Here is a 19,222-nt window from a genome sequence, read left to right on the forward strand (position 1 = left end):
ATTCCTACCTGTTTTGAATTATGCCATGGATGTCTACAGTAGACAATTTTCAAGTTAAAATTTTAAGTCATCCTATACAGTCATCATTTTCCAATTTGGTTTTCATCTTACAAAACCAGTGTAATTGACCTAGACCTCTATACTAAAAGTGAATAGTAAAAAAGGGAGAGTGAATATGAGTTTAGTAGTACATCAACAGATGGTGACTGCAAGGATCATCAGTGGCAAGTGGCTTACAGACCCAAGTTTGAAGAACTCCAGATTAATATTCCAGAAGACTAAGCTACAAAAAAAATTGATGCTGAACATGTATTTAAATAAACAGAGTTTGGCACTGGAAGAGACTAATTCCTACATATTATAGAGAGGGAAAACTTACAGAATTCAGGTGACTTTTCTGAAGTTACCTAATAATCAAGTTAAAGAGTAGAACTAAGGTCTCTTTGCCAATGAGCCAATTTAACACATCTATATCCCTAAATTCAAGTTACATGTTTATGAATACATTCCAGTGTCACTCAGTATCTTCTTGAAGATACACCTTTAACTGGATTCATAGCTAAGCTCTTACCAGTTTTATTTTTGGTATAGATTGATATCAGATAAGGTTTTTTTCTCCTTCAGCAGGTTTAATTTTTCAGGTGATCTGTGTTTTCAGACCAGTGTTTTAACCTCAAACCAAAGCCAAGATGGTGAGAAGAATTTCAGGCACCAGTATATGACAGAGGGGAGACATTTCGCAGTAGATTTTGTGGTGCCCCACAAATGGTACTTCTCAGGGTGCTAAATGCTTCCCTAACCTATATCACTGGTCCCCAAAGCATGAATCAACTGTGCTCATCCACCATTAGTAGCCATCAACATATATTCTAACTTTTCTGCTAGTAATGGTATATGTAGTCTTTTAAAAAAGGCTTCTAATGAACTATAGGGGGAAAAAAAGCCATAATTAAACCTGAAACTGATAGATAAAAGTGTGTACAAAGGTTTGTAATGAAGCTGAAGTCAACTAGATGCTGTTATCTTGTGAAGAGCCTGGACAATAGACTCAGATGCCTAAAACTATAGTGATTCTAGATTCAACTTCAGACTATATATCACAAATTTAAAAATGAATCATTACTTTAATCCTAGATTTCATTTTACATGTTATACAATACCATCTGTTTAAGAGGGCATTTATGAAAATGTTGAGCCTTTTCTTATTAACCTTGATCAGATTGAATGTATTTTTTGGTAATTCCCATTTCATTGGTATAAACTGCACAACCAGTGATTTAAAATAATTGTAACTAAACTTCTCAAGATGCACTGCATAAAGATATACCAGATTGTCACAGCACTATCACAGTTTAATTGATCTAATTTAGATCTCATCTTACTGTGAATTATAATTCCATCTTTCTTTGACCAAATGATTGCAATCTTGTCACTTGTATTTATACATGTCATTAACATATCAAAAACTCTGCCAATATCAAAGGGTTGTGGCTTTTGAAAAATTTCCCTTTCCTTCACTGATCAACTACTGAATTATTTAGTGGTGTGTTCTGCATGCCAGAGTGGATTTACCTTGAAGCTCAAGCCTCACGGCACCTCACTTGCACAGGGCCCTTCTAAATATTCACTTTCATATCTAATTTTGCATTTGTGATCTTGTATTCTTTTTTAAAGAGAGGGTCCCCAAACTGCATAAAACTCAGGCCCCAACAAACCCTGGATCTTTAACTGCCTGCGTGTCTTCCAGAAATGTTTCTAAAGGAAAAGCTATAGAAACTCAGGACAACAAAAATTGAATAATTAGAATTGTATGGAAATTAGGGCCATAAATTCTCATAATCTGATATTTATTTCTCTCCCTCATGGAGAGTACCTCTCTAACACTCTGATTGTAATTCTCAAATACTGGGAAATTGAAAAAGCCCATCCATTGCAAAAACCCATTCAGAGGCTTAATACAGGGAACTCACCAATATTTTAAAACATCTGGATATATGTTATGACATCAACTGTCCTTCTAATTAATATAAAATATTTTGATTAATAAGATTCCATTTGGATCCACTGATTCATTACACAATAACTGTTCTAATTGGATTCACTGATTATATCTATTTTGCCATACATAACATCCTTTTCGTCTAATTTTAAAAATCTGAGCTGAAGGAAAAAAAATTGATACTATTCATCATTTGGAGCTTTGCAATAAAATTCAGGCTCATGACCTCAGTAAACTGGTTTTCACCAGATATTGTTATTTGTTTTCAGAAAGTAATCTTCTGTAGTTGAGAGTATCTGACCTACAATTCACTCTCCTTTCTATTAAAGGCCACTTTAGTTGAATATAATTTAATGTTAATTGAGGAATTGTTAAAACAATAAAAATTGCTAATAATATAACCCCTTCCCTAATCTTTGTAGTCATATTTCAAAGATTCTCTTAAAAACTGTAGACTCCACAAGGAAGGGTTCTATATCAGAATCACCCTTCTTCTTACCCCTCTGGATTACTGTCCCTATGGTTGTCATTTCACTATTTAGTATTTCTGCAGAATTATTATATAGCATGTTAATATGACTATTTCCATAGAATAGAAGAAATTCGGGTGAGTTAAACAAGAAGTATTAATAATCACTAGACTAGCTTTGGAGAAGGTGATGGCATCCCACTCCAGTACTCTTGCCTGAAAATCCCATGGGCTCCAGTCAATGGGGTCGCAAAGAGTTGGACATGACTGAGCGACTTCACTTTCACTTTTCACTTTCATGCATTGGAGAGGGAAATGGCAACCCACTCCAGTGTTCTTGCCTGGAGAATCCCAGGGACGGGGGAGCCTGGTGGGCTGCCATCTATGGGGTCGCACAGAGTCGGACACAACTGAAGCGACTTAGCAGCAGCAGCAGCAGACTAGCTTACTCCTTGGAAGAAAAGTTATGACCCACCTAGACAGCATATTCAAAAGCAGAGACATTACTTTGCCGACTAAGTTCCGTCTAGTCAAGGCTATGGTTTTTCCTGTGGTCATGTATGGATGTGAGAGTTGGACTGTGAAGAAGGCTGAGCGCCGAAGAACTGATGCTTTTGAACTGTGGTGTTGGAGAAGACTCTTGAGAGTCCCTTGGACTGCAAGGAGATCCAACCAGTCCATTCTGAAGGAGATCAGCCCTGGGTGTTCTTTGGAAGGAAGGATGCTAAAGCTGAAACTCCAGTACTTTGGCGACCTCATGCGAAGAGTTGACTCATTGGAAAAGACTCTGATGCTGGGAGGGATTGGGGGCAGGAGGAGAAGGGGACGACAGAGGATGAGATGGCTGGATGGCATCACGGACTCGATGGACGTGAATCTGAGTGAACTCCAGGAGATGGTGATGGACAGGGAGACCTGGCGTGCTGCGACTTATGGGGTCTCAAAGGTCGGACATGACTGAGCCACTGAACTGAACTGAACTGAACTGAACTGAACTGAGACTAGTTCAATGGATAGAAAGAGGACAGATTAGGAATCGGAATCAGGGCTTCTAGTAACACCTTTCTCGACAAAATGGTCTATGAGTTCATTTTAAAATTAATGGAAGAACTAACTTTCCATTGAACTGGTAATGGCCAGAGGAATGAGCCTTAATGTTCTCTCATTCATCTATTTTATTCACTGAACTTTCATATCAAGTCCCATTTAATAAAAGGATTCTGAAACAAAACAAAAAGAAACCAAAAAACAAAAACAAAACAAAATCCAGCTTTAATTAAAAACTGGAGATGACCTCAAAGATCCTTTTCAATTCTAACATGCCTAGTTAGTTAAGTCTTAAGGAAATGGAATATTTTCTCTTTGCCTTCTAAGAAATAAAAGTAAAAACACTTACTTTGGACATATACACTATCCTTATGGGTTTTTTGTCTTTTATTTTTTAGGCTAACATCTTAGCCACAATTTCAGGCACCAGTGCAGGACAGAATGCAAGACACTAGCAAGTAGACCTCAGGACATCCCTCAATGGTACCACTCAGGGGACTAGATATTACTTTAGCTTAGCAATGTTGAGAACAGCTGAAGTAAGAATGAATGAAGAGACAGGAGGATAAAAGGGAGAAAGAGTAGAAAAAAAATTGAAGCGGATATAATCTTAGAGGTACATACCTGGCAAAGCATATGTAAATATAGCAGGTCAAAAGATTGTATGTACTTTAATGACTTTTAAAGACTATTCACTGTACCTTCCAAAGGATAAAATCTCTCATATCTGGACATATCCCATACATCAATTAATGGACACTTTCTATTCAACAGCTTTAAGTATGACTCTAGTATACTTAACAGAGAAGGCAATGGCACCCCACTCCAGTACTCTTGTCTGGAAAATCCCATGGGTGGAGGAGCCTGGTAGGCTGTAGTCCATGGGGTCGCTAGGAGTTGGACACGACTGAGTGACTTCACTTTCACTTTTCTCTTTCATGCATTGGAGAAGGAAATGGCAACCCACTCCAGTGTTCTTGCCTGGAGAATCCCAGGGACGGGGGAGCCTGGTGGGCTGCCATCTCTGGGGTCGGCAGAGTCAGACATGACTAAAGCAACTTAGCAGCAACAGCAGTATACTTAAAAAAAATATGAAAAGCTGAGGTTGTTCATTAATTTCTCTTCATCACTGAATTAGACATAGTTTAAGTTTAAAAGCAGCCAGTATACCTTGAAGTGAATGGCAGTAATGAACTGAGTTACATTTTTTAATCAGGCTTGGCCAGAGCAGTAAAGTAGGTGATGCTGGTCTTTGCAGACCTGTTTTTCCTTCTAAGTCCTCTTTCCCTGTTTCTCTAGCCCTCCCCTTGTTTATAGGTAACACTACAGACAAATCCCATGGACAGAGGAGCCTGGTAGGCTGCAGTCCGTGGCGTCCCTAGGTGTTGGACACGACTGAGGGACTTCACTTTCACTTTTCACTTTCATGCATTGGAGAAGGAAATGGCAACCCACTCCAGTGTTCTTGCCTGGAGAATCCCAGGGACAGTGGAGCCTGGTGGGCTGCCATCTATGGGGTCGCACAGGGTCAGACACGACTGAAGCAACTTAGCAGCAGCAGCAGCAGCAGCAGTGAATTCAAACAGTCTTCTCACTTAATAACAGAATGGACAATGATATGATTTTCAGACTTCTTCCTCTCATTTCAAAGCCAAGCCAAAATTTAACCATTCCCTTAGGACTCTGCTCTCCAATGAGAAATCAGAAGATGACTTGGATAAACTAATAAAACAAAATGTATCAATACAGGTAATTGCATTTCAGCATGGGTCTCCTAGAGCAATAATGCCTTAACTCCAAAGAAGGAATTTCAGGCACCACAGAGGGAGTGGTAACAGCTGTTTGGGGACAAAATAAAAATATGTAGGGCTTCCCAGGTGGTGCAGTGGTAAAGAATCCACCTGCCAGTGCAGGAGACTCAAGAGATGCAAGTTTGAAAAAAAAAAAGAGATGCAAGTTTGATTCCTGGGTTAGGAAGATCCCCTGGAAAGGGAATAGCAACCCACTCCAGTATTCTTGCCTGGAAAATTCCACAGACAGAGAAGCCTGGCAGGCTACATCCACGGGGTTGCAAAGAGTCGGACATGACTGAGCACACACACATACACACAAGGAGAGGGCACTGATAAGAAATTCTTCCTCTTTTATAACATATACCAAGTGGGGCTCTTAAAACAAATGTAATTGACCCATTAGAAGAGGATATCATTAGGTAACAAAGTTCAAGACTCTGAATAAACACTGACATTTAAAAAATATCTGGAGGGATGGTTGGTGACAAAAGTCAGATTCAGGCCTAGAGTTAAACAGGTTGGTCAGCCCACTGTACAAATTAGGATATTATACGGCAAGAAAATCACATCGGGGCATAAAGTTTAGGAACAGGTTCATTTGATTTTCATCTTTCAGAGATGAGTAGGTACCTATTAAATTGCAGAGATTTAAAAATTATTAAATCATCAAATCATAGGTAATCTTCCTTAACCCTGAAATAGAATATACCTCTTTAGCAGAAAGATTCATCACTAACTACAACAGAGCCTATATAAATTCTAGGCTGTGATGTCTTATCAGCCTAGAAAGCATTCACATCTTTCTATTAAATCAAAGTCATTATATTGGGTTAGCCAAAAAGCCTGTTTGGGTTGTTTTACAGCATCTTACTGAAAAACCGGAACGAACTTTTTGGTTAAACCAATACAAGAATATTTTTCTATATTAAATGGCAACTGAACCATTTTGAGGAATGGAGAGCTAACAAGATCTTGTAACTTGATGAGTAATTCCAAACTAGTTACAAGATATGACAATGATTTTATTATCTTAATGTTGATGTTAGTATTCCATTAGTGATTCAATTCTTAATAGTTGGTTCTTTGCTTTCTTTCTGAAACATACCTAAAATTAATGATATATGGAAATAATCTCAAAACTACAAAGAGTTTTCTATTTTTATTGTTGGTTGAAAGCAAGCTAGATTGTAGATTGACATACTCTTTCTATGCATATATCCAAAGGTAAAGGTGGAACTAAGTTTGTTTTGCCAAGAAAATGCACTGGTCACAGCAAACACCCTCTTCCAACAACACAAGAGAAGACTTTACACATGGACATCACCAGATGGTCAACACCGAAATCAGACTGATTATATTCTTTGTAGCCAAAGATGGAGAAGCTCTATACAGTCAGCAAAAACAAGACCAGGAGCTGACTGTGACTCAGATCATGAAATCCTTATTGCCAAATTCAGACTTAAATGGAAGAAAGTAGGGAAAACCACTAGACCATTCAGGTATGACCTAAATCAAATCCCTTATGATTATACAGTGGAAGTGAGAAATAGATTTAAGGGCCTAGATCTGATAGATAGCGTGCCTGATGAATTATGGACAGAGGTTTGTGACATTGTACAGGAGACAGGGATTGAGACCATCCCCATGGAAAAGAAATGCAAAAAAGCAAAATGGCCTTACAAATAGCTGTGAAAAGAAGAGAAGCGAAAAGGAAAGGAGAAAAGGAAAGATACAAGCATCTGAATGCAGAGTTCCGAAGAATAGCAAGAAGAGATAAGAAAGCTTTCTTCAGCGATCCGTGCAAAGAAATAATGAAAAGAACAGAATGGGAAAGACTAGAGATCTCTTCAAGAAAAATAGAGACACCAAGAGAACATTTCATGCAAAAATGGGCTCGATAAAGGACAGAAATGGTAGGGACCTAACAGAAGCAGAAGATATTAAGAGGTGGCAAGAATATACAGAAAAACTATACAAAAAAGATCATGACCCAGATAATCACGATGGTGTGATCATTCACCTAGAGCCAGACATCCTGGAATGTGAAGTCAAGTGGGCCTTAGAAAGCATCACTATGAACAAAGCTAGCAGAGGTGATGGAATTACAGTTGAGCTGTTTCAAATCCTGAAAGATATGCTGTGAAAGTGCTGCACTCAATATGCCAGCAAATTTGGAAAACTCAGCAGTGGCCACAGGACTGGAAAAGGTCAGTTTTCATTCCAATCCCAAAGAAAGGCAATGCCAAAGAATGCTCAAACTACTGCACAATTGCACTCATCTCACACGCTAGTAAAGTAATGCTCAAAATTCTCCAAGCCAGGCTTTAGCAATATGTGAACCATGAACTTCCAGATGTTCAAGCTGGTTTTAGAAAAGGCAGAGGAACCAGAGATCAAATTGCCAACATCTGTTGGATCATTGAAAAAGCAAGAGAATTCCAGAAAAACATCTATTTCTGCTTTATTGACTATGCCAAAGCCTTTGACTGTGTGGATCACAATAAACTGTGGAAAATTCTGAAAGAGATGGGAATACCAGACCACCTGACCTGCCTCTTGAGAAACCTATATGCAGGTTAGGAAGCAACAGTTAGAACTGGACATGGAACAACAGACTGGTTCCAAATAGGAAAAGGAGTATGTCAAGGCTGTATATTGTCACCCTGCTTATTTAACTTATATGCAGAGTACATCATGAGAAACGCTGAGCTGGAAGAAGCACAAGCTGGAATCAAGATTGCCGGGAGGAATATCAATAACCTCAAATATGCAGATGATACCACCCTTATGGCAGAAAGTGAAGAAGAATAAAGAGCCTCTTGATGAAAGTGATGAAAGTGAAAGAGGAGAGTGAAAAAGTTGGCTTAAAACTCAACATTCAGAAAACTAAGATCATGCCACCTGGTCCTGTCACTTAATGGCAAATAGATGGGGAAACAGTGGAAACAGTGTCAGACTTTATTTTGTGGAGCTCCAAAATCACTGTAGATGGTCATAATTAAAAGACGCTTACTCCTTGCAAGGAAAGTTATAACCAACCTAGACAGCATATTAAAAAGCTGAGACATTCCTTTGCCAACAAAGGTCCGTCTAGTCAAAGGTGTGGTTTTTCCAGTCGTCATATATGGATGTGAGAGTTGTGCTAAAAAGGTGATGCTTTTGAACTGTGGTGTTGGAGAAGACTCCTGAGAGTCCCTTGGACTGCAAGGAGATCCAACCAGTCCATTCTAAAGGAGATCAGTCCTGAGTGTTCACTGGAAGGACTGATGGTGAAGCTGAAACTCCAATACTTTGGCCACCTGATGTGAAGAGCTGACTTATTTGAAAAGACCCTGATGCTGGGAAAGATTGAAGGCAGGAGGAGAAGGGGACGACAGAGGATGAGATGGTTGGATGTTATCAGCGACTCAATGGACATGAGTTTGGGTATAGTCAGGCAGTTGGTGATGGACAGGGAGGTCTGGTGTGCTGTGGTTCATGGGGTCGCAAAGAGTCGGCCATGACTGAGCAACTGAAGTGAATTGAATGCCAGTTAAGAATAACCACTGTCAATGGAAATTCTGACTGTCATTGTGACTTCAGTAGAGTAGAAAATAGTCCCCACATTCAAGTTAGAGAATTATTGTCACCAGTTTGTTCCAGATAGTTTTCTCTGTCAGATCTCTTCATTTTGTGTGAGTTTAAAGCACATCAATGACTCATTCAGCTTAAGCCCCAAAACAGTTTTACCAATTAATTTCATTTTTTAAAAAAAACCTCTCTATTGAGAAAATATTTGCAAATGATGTAACCAATAGGGGCCTAATTTCCAATATATATTGATATAAACGGTTCAAACAACTCAATAACAAAATCCACCAAATAACCTAATTAACAACTGGGCAGAACACCTAAATAGACATTCATCCAAAGAAGATATACAGATGGACATTACGCACATGAAAAGACACTCAACACTGATATTTATTAGAGAAATGCAAATCAAAGCTACAATGAGGTGGGATTTCCCTGGTGGTCCAGTGGCTGAGAATCCGTACACTCAGTTCAGGGGACCTGGGTTTGATTCCTGCTCAGGCAACTAGATCCCACATGCCATAGCTAAAAAAAAAAAGATCCCATGTGCTGCAACGAAGATCTGGTGTAGCCAAATAAATAAATAAAGCTTGAAAAAAACTACAGTAAGGTAACACCTCACACCAATCAGAATAAATGTGGGAGAGGGTGTAGAGAAAAGGGAACCTTCTTATACTGTGGGTGGGAGTGAAAACTGATGCAGTCACTATGGAAAACAGCTTGAAGGTTCCTTTAAAAACTAAAAATAGAGTCAACATATGATCTAGCAATCCCACTCCTGGGCATATATCTGGAGAAAACTGCAATCTGAAAAGATATATACACCTGAATGTTCACAGTACCACTATTTACAGAGCCAAGACATGGAAGCAACATAAGTGTCCATCAACAGATGAATGGATAAATAAGATGTGGTATATATACATACATATGTATATATGTGGTGTGTGTGTGTATATATATATTATATATATAATGAACTATTACTCAGCCATAAAAAAGAATGAAGCAATGCTATTTCAACAACATGTATGAGATTATCATATTAAGTGAAGAATGTCAGACAGAGAAAGATATATATCATACAATATCACTTATATCTGGAATATTTAATAATGATACAAATGAACTTACTTACAAAACAGAAATAGACTCACAGACATAGAAAACAAACTTATGGTTACCAAAAGGGAAAGGGGATGGGAGAGAGATAAATTGGGGTTAGCAGATAGAAACTATTATACACACAGACAGACACATACACACAAGGTCCTACTGTATAGCACAAGGAACTATATTCAATATCTTATAATAAAATGTAAGGGAAAAGAATATATATATATATATATATATATATATATATATATATATATATATATATGCTGTGCTGTTCTTAGTCGCTCAGTCGTGTCCAACTCTTTATGGCCCCTATGAACTGCAGCTCACCAAGCTCCTCTGGCTATAGGGATTCTCCAGGGAAGAATACTGGAGTGGGTCGCCATGCCCTCTGCCAGGGGATCTTCCTAACCCAGGGATTGAACCCAGGTCTCCCACACTGCAGGCAGATTATCATCTGAGCCACCAGGGATGCCTATATATATCTGAATTGCTTTGCTCTACACCAGAAATTAATACAACATTGTATCAACTGTACTTCAATTAAAAAAAAACACTTTCACTTGCATTAGTATACAATTTTTCATTCACAAATACTATAAATTTTTTTTCTCTTGAAGAAGCAGAGCAACTATTTTCCTGTATTGTACTCCTGATTTGGAGGTAGTTTGGGGAAAAAAAAATACTGGAAGAGTAGCACTAAAAACAACAAAAATGCAAATTCTAAATATTGCCAACCCATTTCTGGTGATAGAAACTTAATTGAGAGAAGGTCTACTAAGTAACCAAATCTGTTCACTTTTTATAGATGTTATTAAAAGATGAAGGAAATAAGTACAAAAACACTACCCTTTTAGAACATGTTATTTTTATCTGTATGCCTACATCTTAAACACTCAGATTTGCTCACACACTCACACCAACTAAAAATCTTTGACCTCAGTCAAAAAACCTACAGTCTAAATTCAGTTTGAATCTATTTGAAACCTTACACATGAGATATCTTAAATGGCTCTCCAAAGAACTCAAGTGTGTGAGCCTTTCAAAGGCATTCCTAATGAAGAAAATGTCCTAGATATCTGCACTATATTTTTGTCATATAACCCTGAACTTGCTAGCTATCCTTTGCTACTTGTTCATCTTCTATATAATCCCATATCCATTGCTTAAAGCCCAGCACTAATGAGGCCTAGGTGGGGGTTTGATCTTCAAATGGGCCAGTTATCTTGTCTCTCCTCCATGGATACAGAAAAAGTCTAACTCCAACTTCAGCTGCTACAGAAATATTTACCACAGAGTACAAAGGAATTGCTAAGGCCATCTGAATTTCTAAACTCAAGGAACATGTCATGCTGACTATGGGTCAGTGGGGTCACCTTCATTTCACCTCTAAATCCTTCCATGTCCCCCCTTCCATGTCCCTAAAACCCTGGCAACTGAGAAGGTTAAGACAATGGAACCCACAGCTTATTTGCTCATTCAGACATGTGTTCGGGGATGGGGGTGAGAGGAATACATTTAAATAAGTAAATGAAGTTTATTACTGCCCAAGCACCATTTAATAGAAATACCAGAAGAGAGGGTGTGCACATCTGTGGGAACAATTCAGTTTTGAATATTTCAAAAGAGCAGTGGTATTTCTCAATCCTTCCATCAATGTTTCCTGTTCAGTAGATGATTATGATATTTGTACATTTCTGCTTCTAGAGGTCACAAACTGACTTCTATAAAATGGGATTCTAAGTGCTCTTTTAGAGTGAGAAACTTGTTGCATCTAGAACAAATTTTTAGAATTATTAAAAGAAACACTAGCATCTGAATTATGAAATATTTTAATCATCACCATGGTTTGAGTTATATCAAGCACAAAACATGTGCTTAAGGTTTACATAATAACAATATTGTTACCCGCTTTTAGCTCAGAATTAACAAGCTATAGGCCTCCATTATAAGTAACACATATTAGTTAGAATTTACTACTAAGCTGTAAGACTTCACCATAAATCATTTTTAGAGACCCCAGTTATATTTATTATGCTACCTTTAAAAATAAATTATCAAAGAAAAGTTCTCAGGGCAATATGACATTGCCAGTTATCGGCCAGGTTAAATGAGAAAACACTAATTCTTAATCCCAATAATGTAATACTCATAAGCATATTTCAGAAATTAGTGGTAATTGAACTTTAAGGGCATTAGTATGTGCACTGTGAGTGAGTGGGATCACAGGAAAAGGCTCTCAGAAAGAATTATTTTCTACTCATTTTGCCTAAACCATTAATCGCTACTAAACTATACTGCAGATCCTCTCTCAAACATATATCCTCTCTCAAATACTGAGCCTGGTACTTAGTCAGTATGGTCAGTTTCATTAATTCAAAGGTGACTTTCTAAATCCAACTCCAATTCAGAAACTCCCTTTTATGGTTTTGTTATACTTAATGAGGATTTCAAACTCCACCTTTTAATTTTTAGGTTAATTGTGACCCAGGGGACACTAGTTACCTTTTGACACTCCCCCAAATTACTTGTTAACTGGAAGACATGCACTCAAACTGAAGTCAAGAGGGTCAGGAGGAAAAGCAGTAGCTTCCAGGCAAGGAGGGGAGGAAAGGTTTTCTTGCAAAGCCACTTAGCAAAACCATTTAGCTGGAGGGCATTGTGCCAATTTCAAAGACAAGGAAAGCTCCTAACAATTTCTGTATCCTTGCTCAGAAGCAAAATATATTTTTTGCAATCAAGATTTTCTTTCCTTTTTCTTGTTTTGGAGGGAGCAGGTAGACCCAGCTCCTCAGTAAAATAATTAAGTCCAGAAACAGGGCGAATTGACACATGCAGTGTCTCTCTCTTGCCTCTAGTACATTTAAATCATATTCAGTTATTGTCTTTTCTAGTAATGGAGGCTTCAAAGCCATTTTTAAAAGGAAATCTACCGACTTAATTCCTGGTTGTATCGATATCGACTAACACAACTATTGTTTAACAGTTAATACAGTGATGCAAGTGACTACAGGTAGCAGTATCAATCAACCAGCACAATGACAGACTGGTGGTTGCTTAGGCCTTGGGGTGGGGATGAGGTTTGTATGTGTTATAAGATGAAAATGTCCTAAAACTGACTAGTGTCACACGCATATATCCATGAATGTACTCAAAGAAACACACTGACGGGTGATTTGTTTAAATGGGCAAACTATATGGTATGGTAATTATATCTTAAAGTTATTATAAAAAATACTGGCAGGAAAAATGTAGTAATCAAGAGTGCCAGATGGCTACCTAGAGGCTAAATTTCAGTTCTTGGACTTTTTAGCCTATGGGACCGTGGGTAAATTATGAAGTAGCTTGAGTAACATTATGAAGCTGCAATTTTCAAATCTGTAAAAATGGAGAAAACAAATAGTACTTATGCACATACCGTTGTTGTGAACATTCAATCCTATCATGTGTGGCAGAATGCTAAGCCTAATACCTACTACTCAGTAAGTGCTCAATGTTGGCTATTACTCTTTCCCTTAAAAAAATAGTAACAGCTTTATTGAGATCTAATTCACATATTATAAAATTCACCCTTAAAAAAGTACACAATTCAGTGATTTTTAATATAACCAAATAATTGTATAACCATCACCAGTATCTAAATCCAGAATATTCCAATCAACCAAGAAGGGGTTAGGGTTAATTCTTTAATTCTTCTCCGCTTTCTGCCATAACAGTGGTGTCATCTCATATCTGAGGTTATTGACATTTCTCCCGGCAATCTTGATTCCAGCTTGTGCTTCCTCCAGCCCAGTGTTTCTCATGATGTACTCTGCATATAAGTTAAATAAACAGGGTGACAATATACAGACTTGACATACTCCTTTTCCTATTTGGAACCAGTCTTTTGTTCCATGTCCAGTTCAAACTGTTGCTTCCTGACCTGCATACAGATTTCTCAGGAGGCAGATGAGATGGTCTGGTATCCCCATTTCTTGAAGAATTTTCCACAGTTTGTTGTGATCCACACAGTCAAAGGCTTTGGCTTAGTCCGTAAAGCAGAAGTAGATGTTTTCCTGGAACTCTCTTGCTTTTTTGATGATCCAACGGATGTTGGCAATTTGATCTCTGGTTCCTCTGCCTTTTTAAAATCCAGCTTGAACATCTGGAAGTTCACGGTTCACATACTGTTGAAGCCTGTCTTGCAGAATTTTGAGCATTACTTTACTAGTGTGTGAGATGAGTGCAATTGTACAGTAGTCTGAGCATTCTTTGGCGTTGCCTTTCTTTGGGATTAGAATGAAAACTGACCTTTTCCAGTCCTGTGGCCACTGCTGAGTTTTCCAAATTGCTGGCATATTGAGTGCAGCACTTTCACAAAATCATCTTTCAGGATTTGAGATAGCTCAACTGGAATTCCATCACCTCTGCTAGCTTTGTTTGTAGTGATGCTTCCTAAGGCCCACTTGACTTCGCCAATAATCTACTTACTGTTTCTTTGGATTTGACTGTTTGGGACATTTCATATAAATGGAATCATATAATGTGTGGCCTTTTGTGTGTGGCTTTTTCACTTAGCATAGTATTTTTGAGGCTTATCCATGTTGTAGCATACATCAGAACTTTATTCCCTTTTATGTCTGAATAATATTCCCTGGCAAGGATATTTCACATTTTGCTTATCCATTCATCACATGATGGACATTTTGTGAATTTCTATTTTTTGGCTATAATGAATAATGCTGGTTTGAACACTCAAGTAAGTTGACACTTTTGTTGTTGTTGTTGCTAGTTTTCATCAAGAAGGAGGATCAAAAGTCTTATGTACCTTCCTACCTAACATCCTGTGTCAGTACAGAAGGTCCTGATGGCCAAGATATGTGTAGGATAAAATGGTAACATTTTAAATATTCACAGCTGACAGACTATAAAAGTAAATCATCTTTCTAAACAATGAAAAAGGAAAATATCTACTTATATTTTATTTATTTATATTTTATGTTGTGGTATAAGTAACATATACAAATAGCTGTGAAAAGAAGAGAAGCGAAAGGCAAAGGAGAAAAGGAAAGATATACCCATTTGAATCCAGAGTTACAAAGAATGGCAAGGAGAGATAAGAAAGCCTTCCTCAGTGATCAATGCAAATAAATAGAGGAAAATAACATAATGGGAAAGACTAGACATCTCTTCAAGAAAATTAGAGATACCAAGGGAACATTTCATGCAAAGATGGGTACAATAAAGGACTGAAATGGTATGGACCTAACAGAAGCAGAAGATATTAAGAGGTGGCAAGAATACACAGGATTATACAAAAAAAGATCTTCATGACCCAGATAACCATGATGGTGTGATCACTCACCTAGAACCAGACATCCTGGAATGTGAAGTCAAGTGGGCCTTAGAAAGCATCACTACGAACAAAGCTAGTGGAGGTGATGGAATTCCAGTGGAGCTATTTCAAATCCTGAAAGATGATTTTGTGAAAGTGCTACACTCAATATGCCAGCAAATTTGGAAAATTCAGCAGTGACCACAGGACTGGAAAAGGTCAGTTTTCATTCCAATTCCAAAGAAAGGTAATGCCAAAGAATGCTCAAACTACCACACAGTTGAACTCATCTCACATGCTAGTAAAGTAATGCTCAAAATTCTCCAAGCCAGGCCTCAATAGTACATAAACCGTGAACTTCCAGATGTTCAAGCTGGATTTAGAAAAGTCAGAGAAACCACAGATCAAATTGCCAACATCCATTGGATCATCAAAAAAGCAAGAGTTCCAGAAAAACATCTACTTCTGCGTTATGGACTAAGCCAAAGCTTTTGACTGTGTGGATCACAATAAACTATGGAAAATTCTTTGAGATGAAAATACCAGATCACCTCACCTCCCTCCTGAGAAACCTGTATATAGGTCAAAAAGCAATAGTTAGAACTGGACATGGAACAACAGACTGGTTCTGAATTGAGAAAGGAGTACATCAATGCTGTTTATTGTCACCCTGCTTATTTAACTTATATACAGAGTACATAATGAGAAATGCTGGACTGGATAAGCACAAGCTGGAATCAAGATTGCTGGGAGAAATCTCAATAACCTCAGATATGCAGATGAAACCACTCTTATGGCAGAAAGTGAAGAAGAACTAAAGAGGCTCTTGATGAAATTCAAAGAGAAGACTGAAAAAGCTGGCTTAAAACTCAACATTCAGAAAGCTAAGATCATGGAATCTGGTCCCATCACTTCATGGCAAATAGATGGGGAAACAGTGGGAAAAAAGCTATGTTTTTTCCAGTAGTCATGTAAGGATGTGAGAGTTGGACTATAAGGAAAGTTGAGTGCAGAAGAATTGATGCTTTTGAACTGTGGTGTTGGAGAAGACTCGAGAGTCCCTTGGACTGCAACGTGGTCAAACCAGTCAATCCTAAAGGAAATAAATCCTGAATATTCATTAGAAGGACTGAAGCTGAAGCTGAAGCTCCAATACTTTGGCCACCTGATGCGAAGAAATGACTCATTTGAAAAGACCCTGGGAAAGATTGAAGGCAGGAGAAGGGGACGACAGAGGATGAAATGGTTGGATGCCATCACGACTCACTGGACATGAGTTTGAGCAAGCTCCAGGATTTTATGATGGACAGGGAAGCTTTGCGTGCTGCAGTCCATGGGGTTGCAAAGAGATGGACACAACTGAGTGACTGAACTGAAACTGGCATATAACATCATATTAATTTCAGGTGTATTAATGATTTGATATTTTTATTCATTGTGAAATGATCATAATATGTCTAATTAACAATCTGTCACAGTTTCAATTTCTTTCTTGCACTGAGAACTTTTAACAATTTACTTTCTTAGCAACCTCTAAAGATGCAATACAGCATTATTAATCATATTCACCCAGGTCTATATTATATCCCCATGATTTATTTTATAACTGGATGTTTGAACCTTTAGACCCCCTCCTCCCATTTTGCCAACCCCCACCCTCCAACTCTGGCTATCACCAATCTGTTCTTTCTATCTAGGAGCGTGGCTTGTTTCTTTCTTTTTTTTTTTTTAAGTTCCACATATAAGTGAGATCATACAGTATTTATCTTTCACTGCTTGACATATTTCATTTAGTATAATACCTCAAGGTCTATCCATCTCATACATGGCAAGATTTAATTCTTTTTTATGGTTGAATGATGTCCCATTTTGTGTATGTATATTTATATATAAAATAACATTTTCTCTATCCATTCATCCATTAGTGGACACTTAGATTGTTTCCAAGTCTTGGTTATTGTAAATAATGCTACAGTGAGCATGGGGTACATAAATCTTTTCTAATTAGTACTTATATTTCCTTTGGATACCTACCCAGATGAGAGATACCTGGATCATATCATAGTTTCATTTTTAACTTTTTAAGAAACCTCCAAAGTGTTTTCATAATGGCTGTACCAGTTTATATTCCCACCAACAATGTACAGGGGTTCACTTTTCTCCACATCCTCACCAATAACTTCTACCTCTTGCATTTTTAATAATAACCATCCTACTAGGTGATATCACAGGTGATATCTCATTGTGGTTTGATTTGCATTTCCCTGATGATTACTGTTATTGAGTACCTTTTCATAAATCTATTGACCATGTATGTGTCTTATTTGAAAATAAGTCTATTCAGGTCCTTCGTCTATTTTTAAAACCAGGCTATTTGCTTTTTACCTACTGAGTTGTAGGCGATTTTCTCATATTTGGATATTAGTACCTTATTGGAAACATGATTTGCAGATTTTTCCCTTTCCCTAGCTTGCCTTTTAATTTTTTCAGTTGTTACCATTGCTATACAGAGGTTCTCAACTCAATATAATTCCCACACTTTCATTTTTGTTTTAGTTGTCTGTGCTTTGGTGTCATATTCCAAACCATTATACATTTTTAAAAAAATCACTGCCAAGACAAATATCAAGAAAACTTTATCTTATGCTTCTTCAAGAAGTTTTATGGTTGTAGGTCTCACACTTAAGTCATTCATTTATTTCAAGTTAATTTCTGTGTATGGTGCAAGATAAGGGTCCAATTTCATTCTTCTGCATGCAGACACCAGTTTTTCCAACACCCCTTACTGAAGAAACTATTCTTTCCCTATCTTGTATTCCTTGGTTCCTTTGTCAAACATTAGTTGACTTTTGTGTGTGTTTTCATTCTTCTTTCTTTGTGTTCTTCCAACTGGCTAATTTCAAATGACCTCTGTGAGTCATTTGAAAGGAAGATGATTCTTCCTTCTGCATGATCAAGTCTGCTATTGAAGCTCTCTATTGAATTTTTCTGTCCTATCACTGTATCCTTCAGCTCTAGGACTTTTGTTCCACTCTTTTTACAGTTTCTATTTCTTTATCAAGCTTCTCAGTTTGCTAATGCATTGTTTCCTGATTTATTTTAGTTGTCTATTGCTGTTTTCTTGCATCTCACTGAGCTTCTTTAGGAGGACTATGAATTCTTTGTTAGGCATTTCATAGATCCCCATTTCTTTGGGGTCGGTTACTGAAATGTTATTAATTTCTTTGGGTGGTGTCTTGTTTGCCTGGTTCTTCACAATCTGTGCAACCTTGAACTGGTGTTTGTGCATTTGAAGAAGCAAGTTTCTCTCCCAGTCTTTAAAGAGTAATTTTAGCTGGTAAAGTCTTCTTGTCAGGTCCCTCATCTGATGGTACTGCCTCAGAGTCACAGTCAAGTCATTTGGAGCTAGGTGATGTTGCTCATTGGTGGGGCTGTTCCCAGGGTGTCAGCAAGTGTGGATTCAGTCTGGTCCCTGAATAGATGAGACTGCCTCTAGGACCTCGGTCAGTAGCACTGGCACTGTGACAAGGGTTCTCCAGTGTTGGCAGACTGCAAACCTGTCACCAGCTGTGCAAACAGCTGTGGCTCCTTCTGAGTCTCTGGGAAGGCTCCCAACAGGTCACTGAGCAGGTAGGATTGGCCCCAGATAACAGCTGAGGGGGGCTTTAACCAAGTAACAGGGCAGCTTCAGGGTCTGCAACTGGGACCAGAGATTAAAGGACCACCTCAGAGGCACAGACAGGCATATCTCCCTACGGGTCCCTGGGCAGACAGGACTGTTCCCAGGCTATGGCTGCAAGGAGCTGGAGCCAGGTGACGGGACTGCATCAAGGTCCACAGTTGGACCAAGGCCAGCAGGTCTACCTCCAAAGGCAGAGACAGCCATGCCTCCCAGCTGGCTCCTAGGTACA

The 19,222-nt window shown here is 38.2% G+C and overlaps 1 protein-coding gene across 1 annotated transcript in view; it reads right to left on the reverse strand.

The window, feature by feature from the left end:
* Positions 1-19,222, reverse strand: part of TENM1 (teneurin transmembrane protein 1) — a 900,209-nt gene that overhangs the window by 703,828 nt on the left and 177,159 nt on the right. The gene's annotated exons all lie outside the window — the stretch shown is intronic.

This window comes from Ovis aries, chromosome X, assembly GCF_016772045.2.
Source record: "Ovis aries strain OAR_USU_Benz2616 breed Rambouillet chromosome X, ARS-UI_Ramb_v3.0, whole genome shotgun sequence".
NCBI classification, from domain to species: Eukaryota; Metazoa; Chordata; class Mammalia; order Artiodactyla; family Bovidae; genus Ovis; species Ovis aries.